Below are 15,101 nucleotides of genomic sequence, written 5' to 3'. Positions count from 1 at the left end.
CTTTCAGAAAATATATGCATCAAAAGTGGTCAAAATAGTTTCTAAATTAGCAGCTAATTTACAACTGCACACTTAGTGTCTAAAATCAAATCAAGTGTTTCTGATCAAGATTTTAGAGTAGATTTGTAGCTTGGGTTGTGGATGCTGTGGTTGGTTGGCTCGCTGAGCTGGCTCACTGTTCCATAGATGTTTCATTACCCTGCTGGGTAACATCATTAGTGCAGCCTCTGATGAAGTGCTGTTGTGTTTTCCCACCTAGGATTTAAACTCTGATGTCACTTGAGTTGGATTACTTCACTTCCGGATTTCTTTTGCAATGGAGTGTATACTGGGTCTAGCTCTGTGTTTGTTGATAGCTTTCTTGGTGGGGAACCAGGTCTCCAGGAGTTCCCATGCTTGTCTCTGCTTGGACGGTCTCCAGGATCCTGGTGTTGTCCCAATCAAACTGGTGGTTTTCCTTATCCATTTGGATAGAGATGAGTGAGTATTGGCCGCGTCTTTTTGTTGCTAGTTGATGTTCGTGTACTGTTGTGGCTAATTTTCTTCCTGTCTGTCCAATGTAATGTTTGTTGCGGTCTTTGCAGGGAGTCTTGTTGGTGTTTGTGTAATAAGCATCATCTGACCCAGTTGCTTGGATATCCACTGTCCTTTGTTCCTTACACCAAAAGGAAGAAGAGTACCACCTCCAAGTATTCAAGGACAACAGATACCCGAACAACTGGGTCAGACAATGCCTATTACACGCACAACAATGCTCTACACACTCATCATGCAACCTTACATCAAGAACACATCTGAACTGACCATAAGACTCCTACAACCACTGGGCATCAAAGTAGCACGCAAACCCACATCAACTCTACGCCAACCCGAACAAAAGACCCGTTACACACTACGGACAGAACCAACGTCATGTGCAAGATTCCTCACAAAGACTGCGACAAACATTACGTTGAACAGACAGGAAGAAAGTTAGCCACAAGAACATCAACTAGCGACAAAAAGACATGACTAATACTCACTCATCTCCATCTACGTGGATAAGGAAAACCACCAGTTCATTTGGGACAACACCAGGGCCATGGGACAGGCCAGTAGAAACAAGTACAGGAATTCCTAAAGGCCTGGTTCGCCACTAAAAAGGCCATCAACAAACACATAGAGCTAGACCCTATATCCAGTCCACTGCAAAGGAAAACCAAAAGTGAGGTAATCCAGCTCAACGGACCCCAGAGTTTAAATACCAGACAGGAAAACACAACAGCGCTTCATCAGAGGCTGCACTGATGTTACCCACCAGAGTAATAAAATGTCTGTGGAACAACGAACCAGCTCGGCGAGCCAACCAACCACAAAACTTTTGACCTAAACTTGTCTCAACAAAACATTTTTAATAAATTCATTTGCATACCTTTGTTTTGAATTTGAAGAGGGAGAAAAGGTGAATTTGGTTTTTCAGCATTAACTCCAATCAAATTTAAACCTCTGTTTTTATCATCTCACTATCCCAATGGAGTTGCCCCAAAACGGATTTCAAAAGAATGAAAAATTAAGAGACAAAGTACGCTTTTGACATCAGAAGAGACATTTAGGAAGAATACAAAATCTTCTCCTGAATAGATCAAATTATATAGTTTAATGGAACTTGCCTTTGACGTCTTTTCAAAAGTATTAACTGGAATCTTTCCAAAATGTTGGTTTGTGGTTTCACACATTACTTTTTGTGACATTAGGAAGGATCTGTCAAGTGAAGAGTAGTGTCTGAGATTAGAACACCAGGGGCAGGGAGGAGAGAAAATGTTATTTTGAAATGTCAATGGGAATGAAGATGACAAAATGACAGGATGGAAGAGACAAGAAACCTAACACTAACCAGCAAATTAGACTAGAAGTTATGAAGATAACAAAAAGATAAAACTGAAGGCTCTGTCTCCACATGAACAAAAAGACATTCATAATAAAGTGAACAAATTGATTGCTTTTATTGAAGTAAATTCACTGTTAAAGAGATGTGGCTGTATAATAACAAGATTTGGGTCCTTAACACAGAGGTATATGATATTCAAGAAGAATAGAGAGCTAGGTAGAGGTGGAGATATAGATATTGATCAAGGATGATGTTAGTACAATAGTTGGAGATTAACTTGTTCAGGAAATTAGGATATACACCACCTCCACAATAATCCACAACACCATTGCCTTGCAAGACTGTGTACTCAGCCCCTTACTATAGTCCATATACACTCATGAATGTGTAACCAAATACCACCCCAACTTCTTTTACAAACTTGCTGATGACACCACTATAGTGAGTCAGATCTCAAACAACAACGAGACAGAGAACGGGAGGGAGAAAAAGAGCTTTGCGGTATGGTGTGAAGACAGCAATATCTCTCAATGTCAGCAAAACAAAGGAGCTGGCCATCGACTTCAGGAAGTGGAGTGGAAGACATGCCCCTGTCTGTATCAATGGTTCTGAGGTGGAAATGGTTGTGAGCACGAAGTTCCTGGGAGTAAATATCACCAACAATCTGTACTGGTCTATCCACATCGACACTACAGTCAAGAAAGCGCACCAATGCCTCTACTTCCTCAGAAGGCGAAGGAAATTCAGAATGGCTACAATGACTCTTACTGATTTTTCTTTTATATAGATACACCATTGAAAGCATTCTATCCAGATACATCACAGCTTGAAATGGCAACTGCTGCACCCAAGACTGCAACAGTTATGGAGAGTTGTAAGCACACTCCAATCCATAGCAAAAACTAGCCTTCCGTCCATTGACTCCATCGACACTTTTCTTACTGCCTCGGGAAAGCAGCCAACATAGTCAAAGACTCCTCCCAATCTGGTTATGCTCTCTTCTATCCTCCTTCCATCAGGCAGAAGATTTAAAAGTTTGAAAATATGTAGCAATTGATTTAAGAACAGCTTCTTCCCCACAATTATTAGACTTATAAATGATTCTCATAAATTAGAGTAGATCTTTCTCTGTACCTTCTCTGTAGCTGTAACACTATATTCTACATTCTGCTCTATTTTCCTGATGCCCTTTCGTTAGGTGTGATTGTCTGGTTAGCACACAATGCAGTACTTTTCACTGTATATTGATGCATTTGACAATAAATCAAATCAGAACAAATATAAAATTAGTTTGGGTGGAGATGAGGATTAGAGGGCACAAGAAGTCATTAATGGGAGTAATCTGTAGGCCTCTAACAGTAAAAACAGTGTAGGTCAGTTCAATCTTTTAGGACAGATGAGAACTATTTTTTTCTGAGGGTTGTATGACTTTGGAATTTTCTGCTTTGGAAGGCTGTGCAGATGAGGCCATTGAATTCTTTCAAGGCAAAGATAGACTGATTCTATGCTGAACAAAAATCCAAGGTTACTGGGAGTTGATGGGAGTTCTGGAATGTGAAACATAAACAGACCAGCCACAATCTTCTTGAATAATGAAGCAAGAGTGGGGGTAGAATAGCCTGTTTCTGTGCTAGTTTCTAAATGACTCCAAAGTCCTGAAATATCGCATCACAGTTTTGATCCCATACCTGATTTGGGGGTCAGGGTCACCCTGATAAGGAAGTAGTGTATCATGTGGTACTGGGCCATGTAAACCAAGAAGTTTGCAGATTTGGTCCTTGGTCTGTGCCAAGTTTATAGTTTTCACTGGAATTTACTGTAAATGTTATCAATTAGCTTTGCTGTTTCCGATCTACGAATAGGGAAAATTGTTCCGGCTTCCTGGATGTTAGTTGGGTACAGAATTGTGGTTAATGTGATAGTATCAGGGTGAAATTGTTATCTGTTTCATCCATTGCCCACAATTGCGTGAGACATATGATAAACTGTGAAAGTTATCAGAGGGTCCTTCCCATCTGCCAAATGTTGTACTTCTTTCCTTAAGATATGAACAAGGGAAGAAAGTAGAGAAAATCTGAAAATGTATTTATATGAATATTCTCTAAAACTATTTATTTTGAACATTTTTGTGATGGCTTGTTTTTTTTTACAGGAACATGGTCTAATTGGACAGTTTCTAATGTAGGATTTGTAGAAGATCAGGCCAACATCCTCCTGAATTCGAACACACTACCCTTTCTATTATTGATTAGTGCACCATTTCTTGTCATACAGTTGTGCAATAAAGGGGTAGTTTCCCTTTTTCATATTGAACATCAAGGCTTTTAAGACACTGATGACTGCAGTAGTTTCGCTACTTGGTCAATTCAGTGGGTATCATAATGTGTTACAACAGGTACCGTAACTGCATTGATGTGGCTCTGCATGTAGTGATCTGACGTTTTTTTGGGGGGAGGGTTTAGAGGCTGTTTAGTAGTATCACTGGAATTTTTACATCATTTTATTTATAGTGATAAGTATTGATGACTATTTAATATAGATATTATAGTTTTTAATTTGTTTCATACACTGCTGTTCTGCCATATAGGCTTGGCAATGAAATAAATGGATGACTAGGAGGGGAAAAACATAAAATTATGATAGTAATGTAGTACTTGAAGGGAGAATGAATAGTGTTCCCCTGAACCTAAACTACAATTGAAGTTTTTTTTAATTATCGTATCATTAAACATTTGTTGCTTATGCCACTAAATGTAGCATTCCGTCACATGTGAAATGTAGTTATGATCGTACTGTTTGTTATGTGAAATAATATTGCTTCAGTTTTGAGTATTTTTGTTAATATTTCTGTTGTAATGTTTGAGAAGGCTGGTAATCAGCTGTTGAGTTTCCTGTTTTCTTCTTTGCCTTATACTGCGATTGATGCATCCAGAGAATAGTTAATTTAACAAGGGATGGATCTATGTTAAGTAAGTCTGATCAACATTTGCAGAATAATCTGTAGCTGAAATTAATGCATTTTAGAACAGCCACCACTTAGCATGCCAACATGACTGCAACATTTGTGAGCTTATGTGAATTCTGCATTAATAAATACTGTTAATTACAATTTTTTCCAAGTCTTTTTCTGTGGTCACTGTGCTGTGGTTTAGGTGATGCAGATATCAAAATGCTTCATGATTCTATTCCTGTAGGTTTGATTTCCTTGTCTCTTTTCCCTGTCACTCTCCACATGCATTGCCCTTTGGCCAAATGGTACAAATGCAGCATGTCTTCCCAAAGGTTGGTACTGTCATCAATGTCATCATAATACAATACAATATGCAGTCCTTAATTAAAATTGTGGAGACTAAATGATCTGGAAAGTTCATTTCCAGACCTTGACTTATGACTAATTTAGAAGAGTTTAGTAAGAGAACAATTGAAATTTTGACCCTGTGGGTGTAGGCAAGCCTTGACAGGTTCTCCATTTGGATGAGGGCTATGAAGTAGTATGTCCTCAAGCCCACATAAGGCTTACCTGCTGAATCTCTCGCCCACCACTGATCTCCCCTGACCAACATGTAGCCCAGTGGGAAGTCGTCAGAGCCTCAAATGGTGTAAGGTGGACAGGTGTAGGTCAGTACATAGAAAGTGGGACAGACCCTCATTGAATTTTATAGTTGCCCTATTAGCCAAGCTCGAAATCCACTTGTAACAGATTTTAAGTTTTACCTTTTTAATACAGTTTACATTTTAAATTATGACAGCTATTTGAACTTCAGATGATATGCTACTAACCAATCCTGAGAAAAAGTAGGGAATAGTATAAATCTGGAATACAGCTACAAACTGGGATTTCTTAAAAGACTTCTTACCCTGGTAAAGCTTCTGTTGTTTGTCAGCACAACTCGATGAAACATCCAGTTGTTTCTATTCTATAAAGTCTATTCCAAGAACATTGTGAATTGATTTTTTTATTGAAATGTCTGATACAAATAGTATTGTTCTTTGGAGCATTGTAAAGCCAAAACAAAGCAATATAGAAACAGTGATACAAACGTAGGTAATTAAGTATCCATCTGTTTCTGGAGAAGGTGGACCATTTCTGGGTGTGTGTTGATTGAACATCGCTTGTTGTCTCTACAGAGACTGACTTATGACTGACAGTCCCTTCCTCCGCTGGTGCTGATGAATACGGTTGGCTGAAGAGTGACTGATGGTGTTTTCTTCCACTGGACATTTTTTTTGCCATTTGTTCATTTCTTTATTCCACTGTTTTCCACACTTTTCCTGATTGCTTCTCTTCAATCACTCTGCTCAGCAGCAAGAGCTGCCTGTGGATCAGCTCAAATGCCAATCAGCTTGAAGTTTTGTTTGTAGGTGTCAGTACAGAGACATGAGTGACTTGGTGACGTTGTACCGATAGCAAGCTCATCAGAGTATTTCTTTAGGAATGTTGCCATTATCCATTCAGCGCATAAGGCCCACTAACAGAGTCACTGGTGGCCCAAAAGGGCAAACGTGTTGGCAATCCTGGCATGCTCAAATACTTTGGCATTTGACACACTAACCTGCCTAGAAACGCTGGGTGTTCAATTAAGGCAACAGAGATGGGAACTATCAAACCACTTCTCCTGGCTCACATAATGTGCTCTATGCTTCCCTAATATAAATGATGATGCTGAGAATACAAACCTGGTGCACACAGATATTTGTATTTTTGGTTATTTTATTGTTGGCCCACACTCGCCTCCTTAACTTTAATATGTCAACTGCAGCCTTAGCAACCTTAGTGTTGATTTTTAGCATCGAGAGACCATTTGTTGATGATTGTTAATACATTGTAAATGAAGCTGTCAATCACAAGAATATGCTCGACATTGATAGGAAGTGGTGTCTTCACATCCTGGTCCATGACTTTAGATGTCCCAACTCCTGATGGACCCAGTAGAACTGATCTACAAGATTCTGCAAATGATTTTCAGTGTGAGGTGCCAGCATATTGTCATCAGTAAATAACTCGCCAACTAAGGTATTACACACTTGGATCTTGGGGCATAGTCTTGCCAAATTGAACAGCTTGCAAACATCTGTTATGCAGGTTTTAGTGATTGATTGTAACAAGGTCAGCCAGCTGAACCTCAGAGTATGGGTTCCCTGATTGGGGCTGTTAACCTGGTCCAGTCAAGGAGCCCTGGCTGACATTCAAAAAGGACATATCCAAGATACTGACACTGTGGTGCCTGACTCTGTATCAGGCGGTATTACAGTTAAGGATTATTCTTGTGTAAATAAAGGGTGACTTGGTGATGCAACACTGGCCCCTGTGGAGTTATTTCAAATGTAAGCAGCCTTATTTGATCCAGCAAAAGCAGGAGAAGAAATGCCAAAGAGAATTGGAGTCAGGACAGAGTCCTGATTAACCCCACTGCTGATGGTAAAAGCTTCTGATTTTACTGTAGTGTAACTGCTGAATCTCTGCAAGTTCTCATGGATGAAGGGATACCACCTGGCCGGCCAGGCTACATTCCACAACAGTTTGAAGAGTTGTCTCTGCTGATGAGATCAAAGGCTTTGGTGAGGTCTATGAAGGCAATGTGGAGTGTGCTGTTAATGGCTGTTACTTCCTGTAACTACCACAAAGTGAGAAAGTATGTGAGCTTTCAAACACTGTGGCTGGACTGAGACTCGGGATAGCTGTGGAACACCTGAGTTTGTAACTTCTGATTTTTGGATGCTTTTCTATTCATAAATGCTATTTAATTTTTTTCATCTTCAAATAGATTGCAGCAAAGGACTGCATTTTAAACTTAATAGATGATTGCTTCGGCAGATCGTGAGGTCTAAGAGGGAAAATCTGGAATCTAAAGTAACAGTTTTGGAATTGAGTAAAGGTAACTACAAAGACCTGAGTAAGGGGCTGGCCAGAGTTGATTGGAAGGTGGTGAAGCATCGATGGCAGGAGTTTCTGTGGTAATGTTGGGAGGCAGTGCAGAAATTCATCCCAAGGATGTGGACATGTCAGTGTTGGACTGGGATGGATAATGTCAAAAATCACACAAAACCAGGTTAGAGCCCAGCAGGTTTAATTGAAATCACAAGCGTTTGGAGCATAGCCCCTTTATCACATGATGTGAGGGAGAAGCATATGGAGTACAGAATTTATGGGCAGAGAGATCACAGGGCAGATCTCTTGATCTCTCTCTGCCTATAAATTCCGTGTTCTGTATGCTTCTCTCTTTCTTCACCTGACAAAGGGGCTTTGCTCCGAAAGCTTGTGATTTCAATTAAACTTGCTGGGCTCTAACCTGGTTTTGTGACTTCTGACTTCATTCCAAGGAAGAAGGAATATACTAAGCAGAGGATGAGGCAACTATAGATAACAAGGGAAGTCAGGGACAGCATAAAAGTAAAAAATAAAAATTAAAAATAACAATGTGGTGAAGATCAGTGGGAAGCCAGAGATTTGGGATGCCTTCAAAAACAAGTTGAGGATAACTAAAAAAGCAAAAGGGAGAGAAGATGAAAAACAGTAAGCTAGCTTGTAGTATGAAAGAAAATGCAAGATTTTTTTAGATATATAAAAAGTAAGAGGAGGAAAGACTGGATATTGGACCACTGGAAAGTGAGTCTGGAGAGTTAATAACAGGGAACAAAGAAATGCCGGAGGAACTGAATAGGTACTTTGCATCAATTTTCATAGTGGAAGACACCAGCAGCATACAGAACTTCGACAGTTAAGGGGTAGATGTAAGTATAGTGTCCATCACTAAGGAAAAGACATGGGGAAGCTGAAAGATCTGTGGTGGATAAATCATCCACTCTAGAATTATCACACCTGAGTTCTGTAGGAGATAGCCAAAGAGATTGTAAAGATGTTAGTGGTGATCATTCAGGAATCACTGGAGTCGGGCAGGGACCTGGAGGACTGGAAAATAACTAACATAAACACACCTGTTTAAGAAGGACAGGAGGCAGAAGACAGGAAAGTTATCAGCCTGTTAGCCAGAGCTCAGTCGTTGGTAGGATTTTTGCGTCCATTATTAAAGTTGACATTGTGGAGTACTTAGAAACACATCGTAAAATAGTGCTGAGTCAGCACAGTTATGTCAAGGGGAAGTCATGTTTGACAAAACTGTTAGAATTCTTTGAGGAGGTAGTAAGCAAGCTAGACAAATGAGAGCCAAAGGACATGATCTATTTGGATTTCCAAAAGCCTGTTAAATAAGTATAAGCCTATGGTGTTTGGGGCAAGGTACTGATATAGAATCAGAGCTTTACAGCAGAGAAACAGAACCTTTGATCCAAGCCGTCCATGCTGACCAGATATTCTAAATTAATCTAGTCCAGCTACTAGCTACTACCAGTTAATTTAGTCCATATCCCTCTATACCTTTCTTATTCATATACCCAGCTGGATGCCTTTTTAAATATTGTAATTGTACCAGCCTCCACCACTTCCTCTGGCAGCTGATTCCAAACATGTACCACCCTCTGCTTGAAAACATTGCCCCTTGAACGCCTTTTAAATCTTTCGTCTCTCACCTTAAACTTATGCCCTCTAGTTTTGGACTCCACTATCCTGGGGAAAATACCGTGTCTATTCACCCTATCTATGCCCCTCATGATTTTATAAACTTCTATCAGGTCACCACTAAGCCTCTGATCCTCCAGGTAAAATAGCCCCAGTCTATTCCGCCTCTCCTATAGCTGAAATCCTCCATCCCTGGTAACGTCCTTAAATCTTTTCTGAACCCTTTCAAGTCTCACAACATCCTTCCTCTATCAGTGAGACCAAAATTACACACAGTATTCCAATAGTGGCCTAACCAATGTCCTGCACAACTGTAATTTGACTTCCCAATTCCTATACACATTGCACCGACCAATAAGGGCAAGCATACCAAACACCACCTTCATTATCTTATCTACCTGTGACTTCATTCAAGGAACTATGAAGTTGCACTCCAAGGTGTCTTTATTCAGCAACACTGCCCAGGACCTAAATTTAAATTTCATGTCTTTTAAGCTTTTGTAATTAATTGATTTGATTTGACTTAATGTCACATGTACCTACATACAATGAACAGCTTTGTTTGCAAGCAGTACAGGCAGATCGTAAGGTGAAAAGAAAACTTGGACAGTGAGGTGTACAGGTTACACAGCATAGGACTTGCAAGACGAAAGGACAACTTTAACAAGCTCAACATTATTTGAAGTTAGAGTCCATTCGTCAGTTAATAATGGCAGGGAAGAAACTGTTCCTAAACCTGCTTCTGCATGTGTTCAAGCTTCTGTTTGTTCTGCGTGATGGAAGAGGTTGTAAGAGAACATTACGAGGGTGGAATAGGTCTTTGATGATGTTGGCAGCCTTTCCCCGGTAACAAGAGACATAACTGGAGTCCGTGGATGGAAGGTTGGCCTCCATGATAGTCTGGGCTGTATGCACAATGTTCTGTAGTTACTTACGGTCCTGGGCAGAGCAGTTGCCATACCAGGCCATTATGCACCTGCACAGTATGCTTTCAATGGTGCATCTATAAAAGTTTTGTGAGCGTCCTTACGGACAAGCCAAATTTCCTGAGTTACCTGAGGAAGAAGTGGTGTTGTTGTGCCTTCTTGACTGTTGCATCTACCTGGGAAATCCAGGACAGATTGTCGGTTAAGTTTCTAGGAGTGACGATAATGCTGTCGACCTCCGCTCCATTATGCAGATGGGGGCCTGTTTTCCTTTCTTCCTGAAGTCAATGATCAGTTCTTTGGTTTTGCATACTTTGAGAGAGGGGTTGTTGGCATTGTACCACATCACCAAGCCCTTGATCGCCTTTCTGTATTCTGACTCTTCGTTGTTTGATATCCGTCCTTCCATAATGGTGTCATCAGTAAACTTGTCGATGGCGTTCATTTGGAATCCGGCTACAGGGCGTACAGTTAGTGGGCTGAGAACACATCCATGGCCGGGGGGTGTGGCGCCAGCATTGAGGGCTACTGTGGAGGAGGTGAATGAGTCTGCCTTCACTGACTGCAGTCTCTGGGTCAGAAATTGCAGAGGTGAGAGCCAAGACCAAGGTTTCAGAGTTTTGAGATCAGTCTGGAAGGGATAATGGACTTTAAAGCAGAGCTATAGTCGATGAGCAGGAGTCTGACATATTGGTGTACCTGTAAGCAGATTAATCTAATCAAGTTGTTGTTGTTTGCTCCATTTTCCTGTTTCTCCAACCCCAGTTAAAATCTTATTTAATAGCAGTGAGAGACTCTGGCTTTAAGGTTTTAATCACAGCTGACACTGTGATGTTCCTGCAAATGGGACAATCATGTTTTTAAAAAAAAGTCACCCTAATAAAGTGGCTAGCTCATGATCCTTTCAATATTTCTCCTTTGATGTAAGTGGGAACTAATGCAGTACTATTATCTTACAAGTTGCAGCTTTTCCACAATATTTCACCAAAATGGAAAATTTTGTACTGCAAACGTACAGAAGGTGCTGGAGAGTGGCAACACCATTGTATTTTTTTGTAACAAAATACGTGTGACAATAAATAAATCGTATAGATAAATCACATCACAACTGGCTATTCAAACAAGGAATTAGCATCTTGCCTGCCCATGTTGTCTACATACTAAACTGACCAGACAGTAATCAAGAACAACTGTGGTGAATCACAGAGAGATTCAAACATGAGACAACGAAGGACCAAGAGCCAAATACAATTAATGAAGAACAGGACTAATGCGTCATGAAGCCTTGCTGGAAGGTGGAATATAGGAAGGGTCAGGCTCCAGAGCACTCATGGTTCCAACCTACTGCCTGTTAATTGCTGATTTTGGTGACAGTGAGTTACAAAATCAGCTCCTCCATTTCCACAATGTTGGCATTTATAATATTAATAAAAATGTTATAATTACTATAGCTTCTTATCACATTTTTGATTCTCTGACTGAGATATTGGAACAGTGGTGACATGCGGGGATGAATAGGAGGATGAACATTTTAGAATCTAGGTGTTGTATGCATCTCACCAAGCACAGGACTGGATACACTCTAGTTTACAAAGAGTACAACATGGGAGACCAACCTGAAGCTCATTGGAACAGTCAGGAGTAAATGCAACAAATATTTGGGTGAATGTTTAGACTGAAAATGAGCTGACATTTGCTTCTTTGGTTCCTGATCTGGTTTAAAAACCTTTAAGATTCAGCAATAGATATGTTGAGGCAGTGGTATGAATGGACAACTGGATGGATCTCTGGCCGATGAGAGATAATCAGGCTCTGGATAGGAAAAAGAAGAAAGCATACATTGGGTTTAAGCAAAGCCCTAGATGACTACAAAAAGTGTAGGAGCACAGTTGAGAGGGAAATCAGGAGAGCAAAAAGACAGTATGAAATGGATCTGTCAGATAAGGTGAAAGATAGTCCCAAGGGGTTCTACAGCTATATTAAGATAAAAGGGGGGATAGGTAGAGAATAGGTCCCCTTAAAGATCAGCATGACTGTCTACATGTGGAGCCACAGGAAATGGGGGAGATTTTCAATGAATATTTAGATCATAGAATCCTTACAGTGTGGAAACAGGCCCTTCAACCCAACAAGTCTACATCAACACTCAAAAGCATCCCAACCCAGACCCATCCCCCTACAACCTACCTAATCTACACATCTTTGAACATTACATGCAATTTAGCATGGCCAATCCACCTAGGCTGCACATCTCGACTGTGGGAGGAAACTGGAACAAACCCATGCAGACACTAGGAGAATGTGCAAATTCCACACAGTCGCCCAAGGGTGGAATTGATGCCAGGCCCCTGGCGCTGAGAGGCAGCAGTGCTAACCACTGAGCCACCGTGCCACCCCATGTTTACTGAGGAAAGAATCATGGATACTAAGGAAATAAAGGGATCAAGTGGGGATGTTTTGGACCATGTGCATATTACCAGAGAGGAGGTGTTTGCAATCTTAAAGTGCATTAAGGTGAATAAATCCCCTGGGCCTAATCAAGTCCAACCTCATGTTGTGGAAGGCTAGGGAAAAATTTGAAGAGACCCTTCATCAGATTTTTGCTTCATCTTTAGCCACTGGTAAAGTTCCAGAAGACTGGAGGGTGGCTAAGGTTGTTGTGTTGTTTAAGAAAGGTAGCAAAGACAAGCCAGAGAACAACAGGCCAGTGAGTCTGATATCAGTGATAGGTAGGTTATTGAACAGGATACCGCAGGACAGGATCAACCAACGTTTGGATAGTCAAGATCTGATTAGGGATACATTGCATGGATTTGTGCACGGGAAGTCATGTCTGACACATCTATTAGAGTTTTTTGCACAGATAACCAAAGGATAGCTGAGGGTAGGGAAGCAGATGTTCTCTACATGACTTTAGTAAGGTCTTTGACACAGTAGGCTAATAATTAAGATCAGGTTGCTTGGGATCCAGGAAGAGCGAGCTAAATTGATTCAAAATTGGCTTGATGGTAGGAAGCAGACGGTGATGGTTGAAGGTTCTTTCTTAGACTGGAGGCCTGTGACTAATGATGTTCCACAGGGGTCCGTGCTGGGACCTTTGTTATTTGTGATTTATATAAACGATCTGGATGTGAATGTGCAAGGCATGATTAGTAAGTTTTCAGATGATACAAAATTGATAGTGAGGAAGGTTATCAAAAGTTACAGAGGGATCTTGAACAGATGGGAAGTCGGCTGAGAATTGGCAAATGTAAGTGTGAGGTGTTGCACTTTTAAAAGTCAAACCCAGGTAAAACTTATACAGTAAATGGTAAGTTCATGAGGAGTGTTATGGAACAGAGGGACCTAGGAGTACAAGTACATAGTTTGTTGAAAGTGGCATCATAGGTGGACAGGATGCTGAAGAAAGCATTTAGCATGCTGGCCTTCATTAGTCGAGGCATTAAGTTTAAGAGAAGGAATGTTATCTTACATTTGTATAAGTCATTGGTGAGGCCACACTTGGAGTATTGTGTTCAGTTTTGGTCACCATTGCAGGAAAGACAGAGTTAAACTGGAAAGCGTGAAAGAAAATCTACGAGGATGTTGCCAGGACTAGTAGGCCTGTGTTATAGTGAGAGGTTGGCCAGGATAGGACTTTATTTCTTGGAATGTAGGAGAATGAGGCGTGACCTTATTGAGGTGTATAAAATGATGAGGGATATAGATAGGATGAATGCATATAGTCTTTATCCCAGGGATAGAGAATTGAAAACTAAAGGGCACAGGTTTAAGGTGAGAGGGAATATATCTAAGAAGGACCTGAGGGGCAACTTCTTCATGCAGAAATGGGCTGCCAGAGAAAGTGGTTGAGGTAGGTACTGGATAGGTACATGGATAGGAAGGGGTTAGAGGGATACGGACCAAATGTGGGTTAGCATGGACCAGTTTGGCCAGAGGGCCTGTTTCCATGCTGTCTTACTCTATGACTAATTGGACATAATGGAAAATAGTTGTTCTTCTGTGTCAAAAATATAAGGTTAGTGGATCCTTTCAAGGTCAAACAAAACATTGAGATTTCAAATAGTTAAGTTGAACACAAGATTGTGAGCAGGAATTGATAACATGGGAATAACTTTTGGTTGGAGCCAAAATTTATTTCTTCAGTTCCCAGGGTTGACCAGAGAAAAATCGGTTTAACCAATTTAAATACATGAATTGTATATTGTCACTGAATATAAGAAGACTTTTATTTTAAATAAAGTTAAATAATGATAGCCCAATTTATTGGCCTATTCCACCGTCAACAGTGGGCCGATATAGTGACAGTACTTTTGGATGTAGTTGCCATTTAACAAACAATAGAGGGCAGTACAACACTTCTTTGCAGTACGACATGGAGTAAATATACACGTGAAGAAACAATACACATAAATATCCTCAGATCTCCATTGTTCTCAAATCCAATGGCCCAGAATAAGAACAGGATTTAGTCCAATCTGTTTCATAAATGATGTTGTATGTTCAAGGAGTAGAATGATTCTTGTACTGTCTTTATTAAATGGCTGCCTGCAGTGAGTGCCTAATGGCTGATGTCACATGACTACAGCAAGCAGCAAGGACATTTGTACACAACTGCAGTATCAAGTACATACCCAACTTGTCACAACAAACAGACACAAAATTTGGTTGCATTATCATTTGTCACTAAGTGTTACCCAAGTTGCACATTATATAAAATACAGTTCCCATACATTAACAATTGTTTTTCTAGCTGGTTCCACTTGTCAATTACTTTATGTGCATGACACTC

The 15,101-nt window shown here is 40.4% G+C and overlaps 1 protein-coding gene across 1 annotated transcript in view; it reads left to right on the top strand.

Annotated features, from left to right (window-relative positions):
• Positions 1 to 4,976, top strand: part of tspan7b (tetraspanin 7b) — a 90,274-nt gene extending 85,298 nt beyond the window's left edge. Inside the window, exon 8 of the mRNA XM_048540132.2 lies at positions 4,020 to 4,976. The gene's annotated coding sequence lies outside the window, so the exon portion shown is untranslated. The remainder of the gene's footprint in view (positions 1 to 4,019) is intronic.
• The last annotated feature ends 10,125 nt before the right edge of the window (positions 4,977 to 15,101 follow it).

The sequence above is a fragment of the Stegostoma tigrinum genome, chromosome 12, assembly GCF_030684315.1.
Source record: "Stegostoma tigrinum isolate sSteTig4 chromosome 12, sSteTig4.hap1, whole genome shotgun sequence".
Classification (NCBI taxonomy): Eukaryota; Metazoa; Chordata; class Chondrichthyes; order Orectolobiformes; family Stegostomatidae; genus Stegostoma; species Stegostoma tigrinum.
Note: the sequence above shows the minus strand (reverse complement) of the source record. Positions and strands in the feature narration are given on the sequence as shown.